This window comes from Rhincodon typus, chromosome 34 (assembly GCF_021869965.1).
Source record: "Rhincodon typus isolate 14 chromosome 34, sRhiTyp1.1, whole genome shotgun sequence".
Lineage (NCBI taxonomy): Eukaryota > Metazoa > Chordata > Chondrichthyes > Orectolobiformes > Rhincodontidae > Rhincodon > Rhincodon typus.
In genome coordinates, this window is record NC_063365.1 from 12,478,033 (window position 1) to 12,493,162 (window position 15,130).

Here is a 15,130-nt window from a genome sequence, read left to right on the forward strand (position 1 = left end):
TATCTTCTGGGATTGGAAAAGAAAGAGTTGACAGCCACGGAATTGACTTGAGGATGTTAATATGGTTGGCCTGAATTCAATATTTACCACAGCTTTTGGGATATTTGTGGCTGTTTTTTAGACAATGCAATTCAGGAGCAAACCTTATCACTGTGTGAGCAGAAAGATGAGCAAGGAGAAAGGTTATTCCCCCCCTGAACGTCCTATGTAGACTGGTGCGAAGAAGGCAGCAAGTGGGTGACCCTTGCCAAATTAGTGTCTAACCCACTCTTGTTAGTGGTCTGGAGGCATGCAGAGATCTATTGAGGACTTATAATCCAAATGTTCTCTTGAGAAAAATTACACATCTTCCACCTGGTCTCTTCCCATGTAGCTCAATAAATAACCAAGAGAAATGGTGATCAAACCTGCAATGGCAACGTGGGATGTTCTTTCAGGTTCAGCACTTCTATCCATCTCTTACTGGCTTGGGAAAAACGCATTTATACAGCATGAGCTTATGTTTCTAATTCTCACAGGTGGTGAGTTGTTGATCTGAACCTAACTATAGTGAGAGCTAATTCAGTAGCAGCTACAGACTAGCAAGAAAGATGAGAGCAGATCCACACCTAATCTTGATCATATTATTGTAACTCCTTACTGCCAAACTTTCAGTGCTACTAAAAGAGATTTAACCAAAATGGCTTAAGACGACCAGAAAAAGAAAACAGGTGGTGGATAGGATATTATACAGAATATTATAATGAAGCAAAGTTAGTCTAAGCAATTATAACAGAAGTAACTTAGATGTTTTAACATAATTCCTTGCTCCACAGGTACATACTTATTGTTCATACAACTGGAGGAAGAAATTTGGTTCTAAGACTTTAAGAACGAATGTGGAGGCATTTTTTGCAAGAATTTAAGATTAACAAATAGAACTACAATGTTTTAAGTGTCCTAATGGATGAACTATATGCTGCATTCACTGAAATAGCCACCTGGGTATATCATGTGACTCTTCCTGACATTCAGTGATAGCTTAATTGGCAGGATGATTCTGCTGTGGCTTGCATATTGCTATTTCAGATGTACGTGCACTTCTTCGTCTATTGAAAAGATCATCGGCCTAATACTGAATCTGGAATAGCCCAATTTTATACTAAAGAATAATGTCTTAGTATTAAGCATGTTCATTGTCCTGTGCGAAATCAAGCTACTGTATGGGAGGCAATTGTATTGTGTTATTATCATGGGACAAGTATTCCAGTGGCCAAGGCTAACGATCTGGAGACAGGGGTTCCACTCCTACCATGGCAGCTGGTAGAATTTAAATTCAATTAATAAGTCTTGAAGTAAACACTGCCACATTAGTAGCGATATTACACATTGTCAGACAACCCGATCCAGTTCGCTAATGCCCTTTCAGAAAAGGAAGTTTGCCATCCATAGCTGGTCTTACCTACATCTGAGTCCAGACTGACAACAATGCAGTAAACTTTTAAATACACTCTGAAATGGTCTCATATTCCAGTCGGTTGTATCAAATTGTTAAAAAGTAAAGAAAAAAATAAGAACAGATGGATTGCCGGTATTAATCGAGAGCCTTCATTGTTTCTTGGACAGAATCTTGGAACTCCCTACTTAACAGTACCACAAGTGCAACAAAAGTAGAGGTTGCACCAAATAAAGGAGTCAACTCACGTTAAGGGTAAGTTGGGATGGGTAACAAATGCTAGCCTAATGAGAGACAACCACATGCTCAGATCAAAGAAACTTAAAAACCCTTCTTGACTGGTTTACACTTATTATTGGTTTAAAACGGATTTGAACATGTATTTTAACATACTATTACACATGGCATAGAAAAACAAACATGACAATCAGATTTCTTTATTAGTACAATGTCTTTTACATGAGAAAATGTAAACGTTTACCTCAATCATTGAAAGGAAACAGCTTGTCAATCAATAGTAGAGTTAAAAATTAAGGTAATAGTGAATGCTTACCTTGAAAGAGGAGTATTGACATAACTCCACAAAGGCCAGTATCCCATCACCAAGTCACCCTTTATTTACGCGTGCATAGTAATGACTCTGACCCAGCTAGCTCAGAGCTGGCTCTCAAGTGAACAAATCCCTGACACTCCTGTTTATATCTGTCAGTCAGAACTTCCTGACTGGACCAGGTTAACACCACTGATTAGGAAACTCATTCTATGATGTAGTATTTAGAATGAGGTCAGCCAGGTGGACAAGTCTAATTTGAGAATGAGGCATTTAATTCTTTGAGTTTACATTGTGCTCATGATAATTAGGAATGTACAGCTTTCTCCCCCTCTGTTTCGTTACAACAGGTCAGATGAAGTGAAGGTTATAGTCTCCACGATTCTACAATAAACTTTAACCAAACATTAAGAACAATTCCTACATCATTAATATTATTTTTGTCTTTCCTCCAGGTATCCATGCTGTTGACCAAGTTTGATTATGAATTTTGTGCTAAATTAGTCAATTTTTTGGTGCAATGTCCCTGAAACCACTGACCACTATAACTTAAACCAGCATCTTGATAGCAATCGGTTGTCCTTTAACAGCATCTTCCAAATCCGCGATCTCTGAACCACAGAACAGTTGCATGGGAACAACAACAGTGAACACTGTCCACAGCATGGCAAGACACCATCCTGTCTTGGAACTATATCACTGTTCCTTCACTGTTTATAAGTCAAAATCCTGGAGCTCCTTCCTTCTCTGACAGTACTCTATGCACCTATATTTCAAGGACTGTAATAGTTCAAGGTGGTAGTTGGGCACCACCTTCTCAAGGGCAACTACAAATGGATAACAATGGACCAGCCAGAGACACCCACATACCAAGGATGCATTTTAAAAAAAACACATTGTGTCCAGTTCCATATTTGAGTTTCAACAATGAAAGGTCAGTGTGCAAACACAACAGCAAACCTCAAATTTTCACACTGTATTGTTAAAGTGAAGAAATAGGCCATTTAGTCCATTGCATCTCCGAATGCGCAATTTACCTATTGTCATTCTCTCATCATATCTCCACAACCCTGCATATTCATCCTTTTCAGAAATCAATCTAATTTTGAGTGCTTCAATTGATCTGTATTCACCACTGAGGGAGTACACTGCAGACTTTGATCACTTGATGCTTGTTTTTGTCATATTGCCAATTACTTTAAATTCACATCCTCACATTCATGATCCTTTCACAAGTGATAACAGTTTCTCCCCATCTACCCTGTCCAGACACTTCATGATTTTGAACACCTTCATTAAATATCCTGAGCCTTCTTTTCACCTAAGACAAAGTCCTAACTTCTCTACCTCCAGAAATGAAGAAGTTTTTTCATTTCTGGAACCATTCTCATGAATTTTTTCTACTTTTCTCTCCAATCACTTCATAAAACATGGTGCCCAGAACTGAATGCAATAGGTCAGCTGAGGCTTAACCAGCGTCCTGCACATGTTCAATATAATCTACTTGCTCTTGTACTCTATGACTATATTAATAAAGCCAACTATATGTTTCATTAATCACATTCTGTCAAGCCAACTTCAATGGCTCATGCACATTTGCAGATACTTATTTCAAATTCTAACATCCATCTGCATGTGGAACATTTTACTGAAAAGTCTTCTGTTTGTCAGTAGCTCATGTTATGTTCCTTGCAGAGACCTGTCACTTAGAGAAATATATCTGCAATACAAATGACTGACTGGAAGGAACACACAAGAGTTCAAGTTTTAAGACTTTTACTGTAACAAACATAATAAAAACAATATTGAGTAACCAGTATTTAAAGAACAATTTTTACTTGAAGCTATGGAAAAGACACAACCCCATCCCCAGCGTGCATGTGTTTTGACACAGCCAAAGATTCCCAGCTCGAGTTATCCTTATATTGTCCCATAAGTGAGCACATTGTGTCTCCTGGAACAAATCCAAAGTGATTCTCAGCTCTTTACGACTGCTTTCTTTTCCCTTTCCTAACTGACTAACTTCTAATGCAAGAACTGACTTTCACCATGGGGATTAAAACTAGAGATGTCCTCTCTCCAGTTCCAGCCAGTCAAATCTTCCACACTTCTTTAAATTATTCCAAAGGAAGTTTCTTCAAACTGAGCATGAAATCCTATCTGTGTATTGCATGAAGAACAATAGGGTCACTATTTTCACCACTTTGGAGATAGTTAGTCCTGCATCTATCAATTTGTTCACTTTCTATAAAAACCTGGAGGAGTGATACGAGCCTGACAGGTTCAGTAGTATTAGGAAATCTTGCAACCGAACACTACAATGGCTTGCCATAGACTCTTCCTCTCTCATCTTATTAGACCGACAGTCCTGAAACATGGTCCTTTTTTGTATGAATATGAAGTAGTGTTGCTCAGTAAGCTGAACTTTGTCGAACCAGGATGAAATAACACAATGGTGAGCACCGATGACTGTTGTGGACCAGACCAAACTCCCTCAAAATAATAGAGATAACAAGGTGCAGAGCTGGATGAACACAGCAGGCCAAGCAGCATCAGAGGAGCAGGGAAGCTGATGTTTTGGGCCTAGATCCTTTGGGTCTAGATCCTTTGGGTCTAGGCCCGAAACATCAGCTTTCCTGCTCCTCTGATGCTGCTTGGCCTGCTGTGTTCATCCAGCTCTACACCTTGTTATCTCAGATTCTTTAGCATCTGCAGTTCCTACTATCTCTCTCTCAAAATAATATTAGGAAGATAGCTTAGACCCAAGCTTTTTCTTATTTTAAAGAAAAACGTGAGGTATCGCGCTCCAGATGCAATTCAATTCATCAAACTACCCGACGTTAAGCAAAACAAACTATTTCCACATGACAGTTAAAATATAGACAAAACAAAAATAGAAGAAAAGAATTGGCTTAACTGTAACAATTAAAAAAAGTAACAAACTAACAGATATATTAACTATTACTAATTAACTGTTCCAATATAACAACATCCTATAAACACAGCCTTGGCAAAGGCAAATTCAATAAAATAGATGGTCTCACATGTATTTCTAGCAGCAGTAAGAAAATCCCAGTTTTTAGCTGTAACAGAGAGGGGAATAAGAGCTTCCACATCCAGCTTTAAGGCTCCAGCAACTGCTGAAAGCTAAAACTAAAAATCCTGGTTCTGTGGTAGCTTGACCCCACCTATTCAGGTTGCTTTGATTGTTCTAAATTTAAAACAACCCCAAGGCCTCACAAGCTGTTTACTTTATTGGCTTTGAGCAGACAGCTCTACACCTATGTCTCAAACTTTCTTCATTAAAAAAAGCACAAAATACACCTCTTAAAGCCATAGTATTGTCATAGTGATCAGCTGAAATGCTTCTTTTTTCTTACATTTAGGATCCTTAGTTTATAATGGCTGAACACCACATGGCCCATATTTAATTAATAGAAATTAAAGAGGTTTGTGGCGTTTTAGCAATTAAATGATAGGTTGCAAGCTGTTATTCTTTGAAAATTGTAATTTTAGTCATCAATAATAATATTCCAATAATTTTAATAAACTCATCTTTATTGCTGCAGTTAACTTGGACTGTAATTTCAAATTCAACTTGTTTCTGTACATTTCATAACTCATGGTGACACTCTCTTACCAAATGAGGGGGTATTTTTGGCATTTGTTAACACCAACTACTGTCTTATCTGAGAGATTATGAAGTGCTAATCCTTTTCTTGTACCAAGTAACTTCATATAAACTTTCAGAATTTCATTGTAGAAAGCTTGTTTAGTTACAGGGTATTTACAGCTGTCTGAGTATCAATTATCCAGTAGCAATCAAGACTACAGCAACTATAAGGAAATTCTATGAATTTGATTATACAAGTTAAGGAGGCTAATATCAGTTACATCTGAATAGTGCAACTGTACAAGGCACTGGTGAGACCATGTCTGGAATACTGAGCAATTCTGGTCCCCTTATTTAAGGAAAGATCATTTCATTGGAGGCAATTCAAAGAAGGTTCACAAGGATGATCCCTGATATGGAGGGATTGCCTTACGACAAAGGTGAAACAAGGTGGAACTCTACTCACTGGAGTTTAGAAGAATGAGAGGTGTTCTCATTGATGCGTATAGGATTGTTAGGGGGCTTGATATGATAAATGCCAAGAGGATGTTTCCCCTCATGGGACAGTCGAGGACCAGAGCGCACAGTCTCATAATAAAGGCGCACCAACTTAAGACTAAGATGAGGATGAACATCTTCTCTCAGGGTTGAGTCTTTTGAATTCTGCCCACACAGCTCTCTGTGGAAAGGAGTCCTTATGCATATTTTAGGGGGAAAACACAGGAAAGTGGGATATGAGAAATGTCGCTTCAGCTTTGATCCTATTGAATGGCGGAGCAGGGTCAAGGGTCGGAATGGCTTACTCTTGTTCCTATTTCTTGTGGTCTTATAAAACTTTGGATTTATTCACTCCTCTGGAAATCATTAGCCAATAATGCCGTTTGTTTTTCTCCCCAGGGAGAAAGCAATAATTACTCTTTTTGCCACCATCTTCACAGCTCTGAAGCAAATAAGTTCTAAGTTTATAAACAGGAATTTCAATAACCCAGTTAGTTCACTCAACCATGGAATGAGGCTTCAATCTGCAAACTGTCTCACCTCTCTTCTATCCAAGACTATTAAACTCAATTGAAGCTCATAGATATTCAAGTTTCTACTGTTAATAACGCATCCTTTCCTTGTAGTCTTTGACAGTGTAGCATTATTGACAACAATAAAATAAAACTCTTGGAATCGGGCTGTCAAAAATTCTATCACAACTCTGATTCCAAGAATTTTGGGCTTCTTAAATCATTAAACATAGTTAATAGGTATTCAGTATCAATAGATAGGTTGTTCACCTGTTGTAAAACCTGGGCGATTTATATGTATAAAGTTCAGATATAATACAAATTATCTGTCATCCATGTTTTCCTGAAAAACAATAACAATGGTAGAAGAGAGGCCAGTCAAAGAAGAAAGAAACAAGTTCTTTCAAAAATCAAATGCTCCAGTATCTACTTTGTTGCATCAAAGCTGTATGAATCGCAGTAATAAAGTAGAATATTTGTTGGCAAGAAATCGGGACCTAAAAGGTTAACACAGAGTGGCAGAATAGAAAATGCATCTGTCAGCGAGTATCAAATTACAAGGCGTACTCTAGATGGTTAGAGAAAAGAGCCTGCAGCACAGCAGAGATTACGTGCATACATGGTGGTGGGGGAGGAAGACATTCTGACAGAAGACGAATCACAACCTAACCTTCCAAAAACTCAATCGTAAAATTGGCCATTTTAATGAATATATTGTAATTATGATATCAATAATGAAAACTGTTCCTGAAAACATGCAATTCTGTCCTCTTCTATATAACCAGCTTTTTCATTAATTGCTTCAGACTACAGTTCCCTGGCAACAGCCTGCCACTGCACTTTTGGCTCTAGTTCAAATTTTTTTCCTGGAAAAAAAACAGCATCGCTGCTGCCTGTGCTATTGCTAGATTGGTTAAGTATTCTAATAATGCAGTTTCCACAATCACATGATATAGGATCAGGCACCAAGAGCGTGGCTGCCAAGCAGCATAAATCATGTGCCTAAAGCAGTTTATTCTATAAGCAGATAAGACTAAGAACTCAGATGTTTGCATTCTTTCACTGATATAGCAAAATATTATCCAAAATTCTAGAGGTAATTATCCATTCCAAAGCAAACACAAATTCAAAATTTCTATTTTCAAATCGATTTTCTGCCTAAAATCAAATCATAATATTAGGACGTTTAAAATGATTGCTGCAGTGTGTGTGACAAGTTGCAGATTGAAGAGGAAATGATCTATATTAATGCTTCATTAGCATACAATTTTTTGTAGTTTCAAGCATATTAACTCACATTTTATTCCCAAATTTTGTTACCAAATGAACTGCAAGTAGCCTAGTTATCTGTGCACTTAGATGGGTGCATTAAGCAAGGCTTGCCAATGTATGCACAACATTATGATTTTCTGATGTATAGTTTAACATTTTTGAGGTGTTAATCTTTTTTTTTCTCTCCATACCAAGATCAGTTAAGGTCATCCAGAACACAGCAGGGGACGTTAACAGACTCCAGGCAGTAGAAAACATGAAATGTGGTCTTCTACCTGAAAGAAACTGAAACATTATTTTCAATGAACTCACTAACTGCATAATCAATTGTCACACTTAACACCAGCTGCTCTATTCTCAATGATCAAGTAGCTCTGCTGCAGTGAAGGAACACAAGAGCCGACAGTCAAAGAGACCAGCTTCAAAACTATAACCATTCTCACTTTGTACTTGCCAGATGTGTCAAAGACTCTATCTTCAGATCACACGAAGATACATTCATGACACTTGAAGTTATATATAATTCTCTCTAACTGCACTTTACATTATGGTGCCACAGCCTGACATCATATGACAGTACCATGCAAAAACAGGATTTGAAGCAGATGTTACCAAGATACACAATAAGATAATTAGCAGATGATGCCTGAAAAGGATCGCATAAGATGCCAACCGTCTACACTATCTTCTTGTCAAAATTAACGCAATGGAGAAGCAAAGAATTAAAAAATTGGAGTCTATTTCCTTAAATAGGAATGCAGCTTTCTCCCCCCATTAAATTCTTGGCAATAACACCTTTCAGCAGCAGCGCTAAGAGAGTTAATTCCAGCAACAAATGCCTGAAATCCTAACAAGATATCATTTGTTGCTCTGACAGTTTTGGGCTACTGAGTGTTAGCATATTTTCTACCTCACAGTTTGACTGGGTTGCTCCAATGAACCTCGAACATTTTTTGAAGCAAAATGGGCTGCATTAGAGATAGAGGGACAATACAGGGTGCAAACAAAATCTAAAACAAGAAGTTACAGTATGAAGTGAAAACCAGTTGATCTGAAGTGAAATAAAAGTTCAAATGTGTGAATTAATTGTGAAGCGCTTTGCTGAGCATCCTTATAAGCTTTGTTGCTAACTTGTCCACTTTGTAGACATCACTGGCTCAAATTAATCTTGAGGACATATTCAAATTTAACTTTGTTTTGAATCCTTCCAATTACTTATCAAGCACTTATAAAGAATATTTCTTCACACTGAATAGGAATCTCTGTTGTGGCCAAGAGAAAAGATCATAATTCCTCTCTCACATTTCAGTTTTCTGCAACATTCCTAAGCTACAAACTCATCCTTGAACATCAACAACTACAACCAATCATTAAGAAATGCACAAGAACGGCCGATTATTTTCTATACTCTACTTGTCAGAAAGCACCTGCCTTCAACAGGACCTTGTGAACAGCTGTGACAAGACTGTTAGGGTGTATGTAGGGGAAATTCCTGCCATCCTGCACTAGAATTACTGCAATTTTGATCTAGTTTGAGAAGATCCCGATTATTCTACATGGAGTCACACAGCACAGAAACAGACCTTTCAGTCCATGCTAAACATAATCCCAAACTAAACTAGTCCCAACTAACTGTTCCTGGCCCGTATCCCTCCAAACCTTTCCTATTCAAGTAGTTATTCATTCCATGCACAAACCACCCTCTCTAAAAAAAATTTGCCCCTCATGTCTTTTTAAAAATCGCTCTCCTCTCACCATAAAAATATGCCTTCTGGTCTTGAAATTTCCCATCCTACGAGAAAGATACTTACCATTAACCTTATCTATACCCCTCAAACTTCTATAAAGTCACCTCTCATTACATTCCAACGCAAGTCCAAGCCTATCTAGCCTTTCCATACCTGGCAACATCTCATCTGAACCCTCTTCAGCTTAATAATATCCTTCCTATAAATAGGTGACCAGAACTGGACACAGTATTCCAGAAGATGCATCACCAATGTCTTGTACGAACTGAACATAACGTCACGAATCCTATACTCAGAGGACTGAGCAATGAAGGCAAGTGTGCTAAATGCTTTCTTTACCACTCTGTGTGATGCAAACCTCAGAATTATGTAACTAAACCCCTAGGTATTTGTTCTACAACACTACCCATGGCCCAGCAATTAACTGGACAAGTAGCACTCCTGTTTGTTGTACTAAAATTCGCCACTTTGTATTTTCCAGATTGTACTCCACCTGCCATTTTTCAGCCTATTGACCCATTTGATCAAGATCCCTTTGTAATCTTAGAAAACCTTCTTCACTGTCTACTATGCCACCTTTGGTGTCGTCTGCAAATTTATGAACCATGCCTTCTATATTTCTCATCCAAATTATTTATTTAAATGATGAACAAAAGAGGACCCAGAACTGATCCCTGTTGAATATTGCTGGTGACAGGCCTTCAGTCCAAGAAACAACTCTCCATCACCTCACTTATTTTGTTGTTCTTGTGGTAAACTACAGTTAAAAGCTTGTACAGTATTTCAGCAACAAGTATAAAATGATCCTAAAACAGATCATGTGTGACCTGAAAATCTAACCAAATTTGTAGTACATAAAACTGCATGAAAACACTCAAAGAATTGACGCCTACGCACACCCTTATGCTCACACTAATATAGCCACCTCTCTAACAAACTAGAGTAACCAAATTGCCTGCTTCTTTCCAATAGGCTGTTCTTTTCCAAATAAAACTAGCCTTAGTGAACAGCAGCAGTGATGGATCTGTATGTGATAACAAGGTGTAGAGCTGGATGAACACAGCAGGCCAAACAGCATCATAGGAGCAGGAAGGCTGACGTTTCGGGCCTAGACCCTTCATCAGAAATGGGGGAGGGGAAGGGGGTTCTGAAATAAATAGGGAGAGGAGGGAAGGCGGATAGAAGATGGATAGAGAAGATAGGTAGAGAGGAAACAGGCAGGTAGTTGCAGTGGGAGAGAGATCCCCTGAGGTTTGTCCGGAGGGAGGAGGGTAAGGCAACCTTAGAAGAGGCTTCGCAGTGGGGTTAAAATTGCATCAGAGATAGTAGGAACTGCAGATGCTGGAAAATCTGAGATAACAAGGTGTAGAGCTGGACGAACACAGCAGGCCAAGCAGCATCATAAAGGATGCCTACCCTGAAGAAGTTACCCTCCTCCCTCTGGACAAACCTCAGGGGATCTCTCTCCCACTGCAACTACCTGTCTGTTTCCTCTCCACCTATCTTCTCCTCTATCCATCCTCTATCCGCCTCCCCCTCTCTCCCTATTTATTTCAGAACCCCCTTCCCCTCCCCCATTTCTGAAGAAGGGTCTAGGCCCGAAACGTCAGCCTTCCTGCTCCTATGATGCTGCTTGGCCTGCTGTGTTCATCCAGCTCTACACCTTGTTATCTCAGATTTTCCAGCATCTGCAGTTCCTACTATCATGGATCTGTATGTGTTAAGGAAGTTCTGCAAAAAGCAAGAATTAACACAACAGGTTGTCCATTCCACACTCATCTGCCACAAACCTGTACGCAATTAATGGTAGCTTCCTTTCTAAGCCAGTCAAGACAAAAATGGCAAGATTTCCAATCTAGAACGAGTTATTATATTACTACATAGATCTTGTGTAAAAACAAAAATAGTTAGCCTGCTTATTGATGTGAAAGGTTTTATGAGTGGTCAACAATATTTTCCACCAAATGACTTATTTACCTGAAACAACTCTATAAAACCTCAAAGAATGTTTAATAAAAAGGTTTTAGGGAACTGAGATGGTGGAATGGATGTGAGTATTATGACCAGATGTTTTGAGTTATGAAGTGACTTGAGGGGGCTTTCTAACTTCTCATGCAGGTACTGGAGTGTACAATAACAGAAAATCGATCAATGTCAAGTTGACTAACAGCACAGAGAAAAGTCAGATATGCAAGTGCATAATTCCTGACATTAAATGACTTTCTGGCAAGGAGACAACATCAGATTAGCAGCTAAACATTTATTATGTGAAATCTGTCTGCAAAGATACTAGTTTACTGCAAATACAACAGGCATTTAAATTAATAATAGCACAGATTGTTCACTCAATTAACAATATGACGTGTTTTCAACTGGAAAATTAAATCATTGAATACTCTGGAATTCTACCTTGTATGGCAGTATACTAACAAATTTTCTAAATGGCTCTCTGAACAGTCAAATGTCACTGGCTTGAGTCATTTACAGAGAATCTGGTAACCAAAAGAGTATTGGCAACAGGGAAAAGTAGCTTTCTGGCTAACATCTTATCTCAGCCACTTGGCTGAATAGAAGTAATATTGGGATGCAACACCCGAAGCAAACAGGATGAGTTCCACCAAATTCCGGTTTATGCTCAACAGGAAGATTAACAATGTTCTTTAGAGAGAATATCAAGTAATGAGGATAATATTCTGAAAAATAACATGCACAAGTACCCTTGCATAAGAATACTTCACAAAGGTTCTCTTTGATTCATCATGTTATTTAAACCATAACAAAGGTCACTCAGATGCTTTAGAACACATACTTTCGAGAAACCAATTTAACCTAAGAGTAACATTTGCATGGAAAGGAAGAACAGTCTCATTGGAAACAAGCTCATTCAGTTACAAATTCAATGCTGTAAATGGTGCTGAATATTTCAGAAATAATCCATTCCATCCATTCCACCATCTCAGTTCCTTGAAACAGCAAAAACAGAAATCTACAGGTCCCAATTTCAGGAAATTATACACAAGGTGACCCTGCTGACAGGAGACACTGAACATGAACTTCACAACCAAGGCTAGTCTTGAGAAAAGGCATTCAATACTGAAAAAAACCAAACAATACAACTCTATGCCTTATAAGGAAACTACCAAAAGACTTTTACCAAATCATCCTTTCTTCTGGTGATGTAGACCCAAACTGACGGGCAAGCAGGTTCAAATTTTAAAAAAAAACTCAGTTGACCTTTATTGGCAACTTAACTCTCTTTATACAGAATAATCAAGTTGGATTTTCATTTTTTGATTATCCATTCACATAAACCTTCAATTTTGTTATTCTTGAGTCTTGGAATCAAAACAAGTAATTTACAGAACTCAGTAATGCTTTCTTTGCAATGTGGCAATGGGAATCCAATCCACAAAAATTTGAGGACTAACACACGTGCAGAAAATAATTTAAAAAACTGAATGAAAATTAATGAAAAGCAGAAAACAATTCCCAGAAAAAGCAGCACATATGTGAAACGCTGCATTAGAAGAGGGCAACAATCTCAGAATTACTATGGTGCAGGAGGGCATTCAGCCCATAATGCCTTCACCAGCTCTTCAAACAAGCATCATTACCTAGTGCCAATTTCCTGCTTTTTCTCCATACCCTTGCACACTATTTCTATCCTAACAATCATGCAATGCCCTCTTGAGTTGAGGTTTTCAACTTTTCTCCACTATATTTCAGGTCAGTGCAGTCCTACCGTACGGAGTCATTGCATGAAAAAAAAGTGTTTTTGTCAGAACATTCTTGCTTGTTTTGTACATCACTTTAATTTACAGCCTCTTATTCTTGTTCTTGTTACAAGCAGCAACAGCTTCGCCTGATCTACTCGATCCAGCCCGCTCAATTTTGAAAACCTCCATCAATTCTCCTTTCAGTCAGCTTCTCTCCAAGGAAAACATTTCTAACTCTTTCAATCTATCCTCATAACTTAAGTTTCTCATAGCTAGAACATCGTTGTAAATTGTTTCTGCACTCTCTCCAATTCATTCACCTGTTTCCTTTAAAGTGGTGCCCAGAACTGTACATGATACTCCAGCTGGGTCTAACAAGCGTTTTATACAAGTTCAAAATCATCTCCTTGCTCTAGTATCCTATGCCTCTATTAGCAAAGCTGAGGACACTATATGCTTTACTAACTGCTTTCTCGACCTGTCCTGCCACCTTCAATGATCTGTGCATATATTCAGCCAGCTCCTGCTGCATCTCCCTTTAGAATTGTAACCCTTATTTTATGTTATCTTTCACTGCTCTTCATACCAAAATACATCGCCTCACAATTTTCTGCAGTCAACCTCATCTGCTACCCATCTGCCCACTCTTTTTTGGAGATCACAGTTTACAATTCCAAGTTTTGTGTCATCTGCAATCTCTGAAGGTGTCCCCTGCACACTAAGATCTAGTACATGAATATGTATCAGAAAATGCAAGGATCCCAATATCGATTCCTGGAGAACTCCACTACAAAAAGTATCCATCGACCATTATCGTTTCCTATCACTGATCCAATTCTGAATCCATGTTGCTACTGTCCCTTTTACACCAAAGACCTATAGATTTCTTCACAAATCTGTCATGTGGCAGTGTATTAAAAGCATTCTGGAAATCCAAGTATATCACATCAACAGCATTACCCACATTGATACTTTCTATTACCTCTTCAAAAAACTCCACTAAGTTGGCTAAACACAATTTCTGCTTTAGAAACATTTGCTGACTCTTTCTAATCAACTCACCTTTTTCCACGTGACTACTAATTCTATTGCAAATCACTGTTTCTAGAAGCTTTCCCACTACCAAAGTTGAACAGACTTGTCTATAATTGCTGGGATTATCCTTACAACCTTTCTCGAACAAGGCTGTAAAGTTTGCAACTGTTCACTGTTCTTCTGACATCTCTCAAGGTCCATAGAAAGCTGAAAGATTACAGCACATCAGGACAGAAAGAATTTGGTGCAAATTGATTTTACACAAATAATTTGCTGTCATAAGAAAATGGAAACTCCATTATTTTTAACTGTCCTTGTCAATACTCATCCCTGAAATAAAAACACTAAAATCAAGTTATTGTTATTTGGGGAAGCTTGCTGTGTGCAAGTGACTGCCCTTCTGCTACATTAGAATGACTGTACTTTAAAACATCCAGAGATTGTGAAAAGTGCTTGTAAATGCAGTGTGACTGCTGGTTCATTTTGCCAACTTGCAAATAAGTGGTTTGTAGTGATTGCAAGTATATAAAGAACATATTTGAAACAGGTATCAAAATGTGTGTGATAATAGTACCCTGAACCATGATTTCAATGTAGCAAGGTAGCAAAACCTGGACAGATGCTTTAAATTGCTGAAATGGCACCCTACTGGTGAACTGCATAGTGTATTAATTCCCCAGACCTCTGTGGCTATTGAGTTGATTGACCACATCATTCTCCTACTACATCTTTCATGTCCAGTTCAGTGGGA

At 38.3% G+C, this 15,130-nt stretch overlaps 1 protein-coding gene across 4 annotated transcripts in view; it reads right to left on the reverse strand.

Moving 5' to 3' along the window:
* The window catches only part of LOC109936756 (adenosine kinase), a 503,574-nt gene that overhangs the window by 326,649 nt on the left and 161,795 nt on the right, over positions 1 to 15,130 (reverse strand). The window lies entirely within an intron of this gene.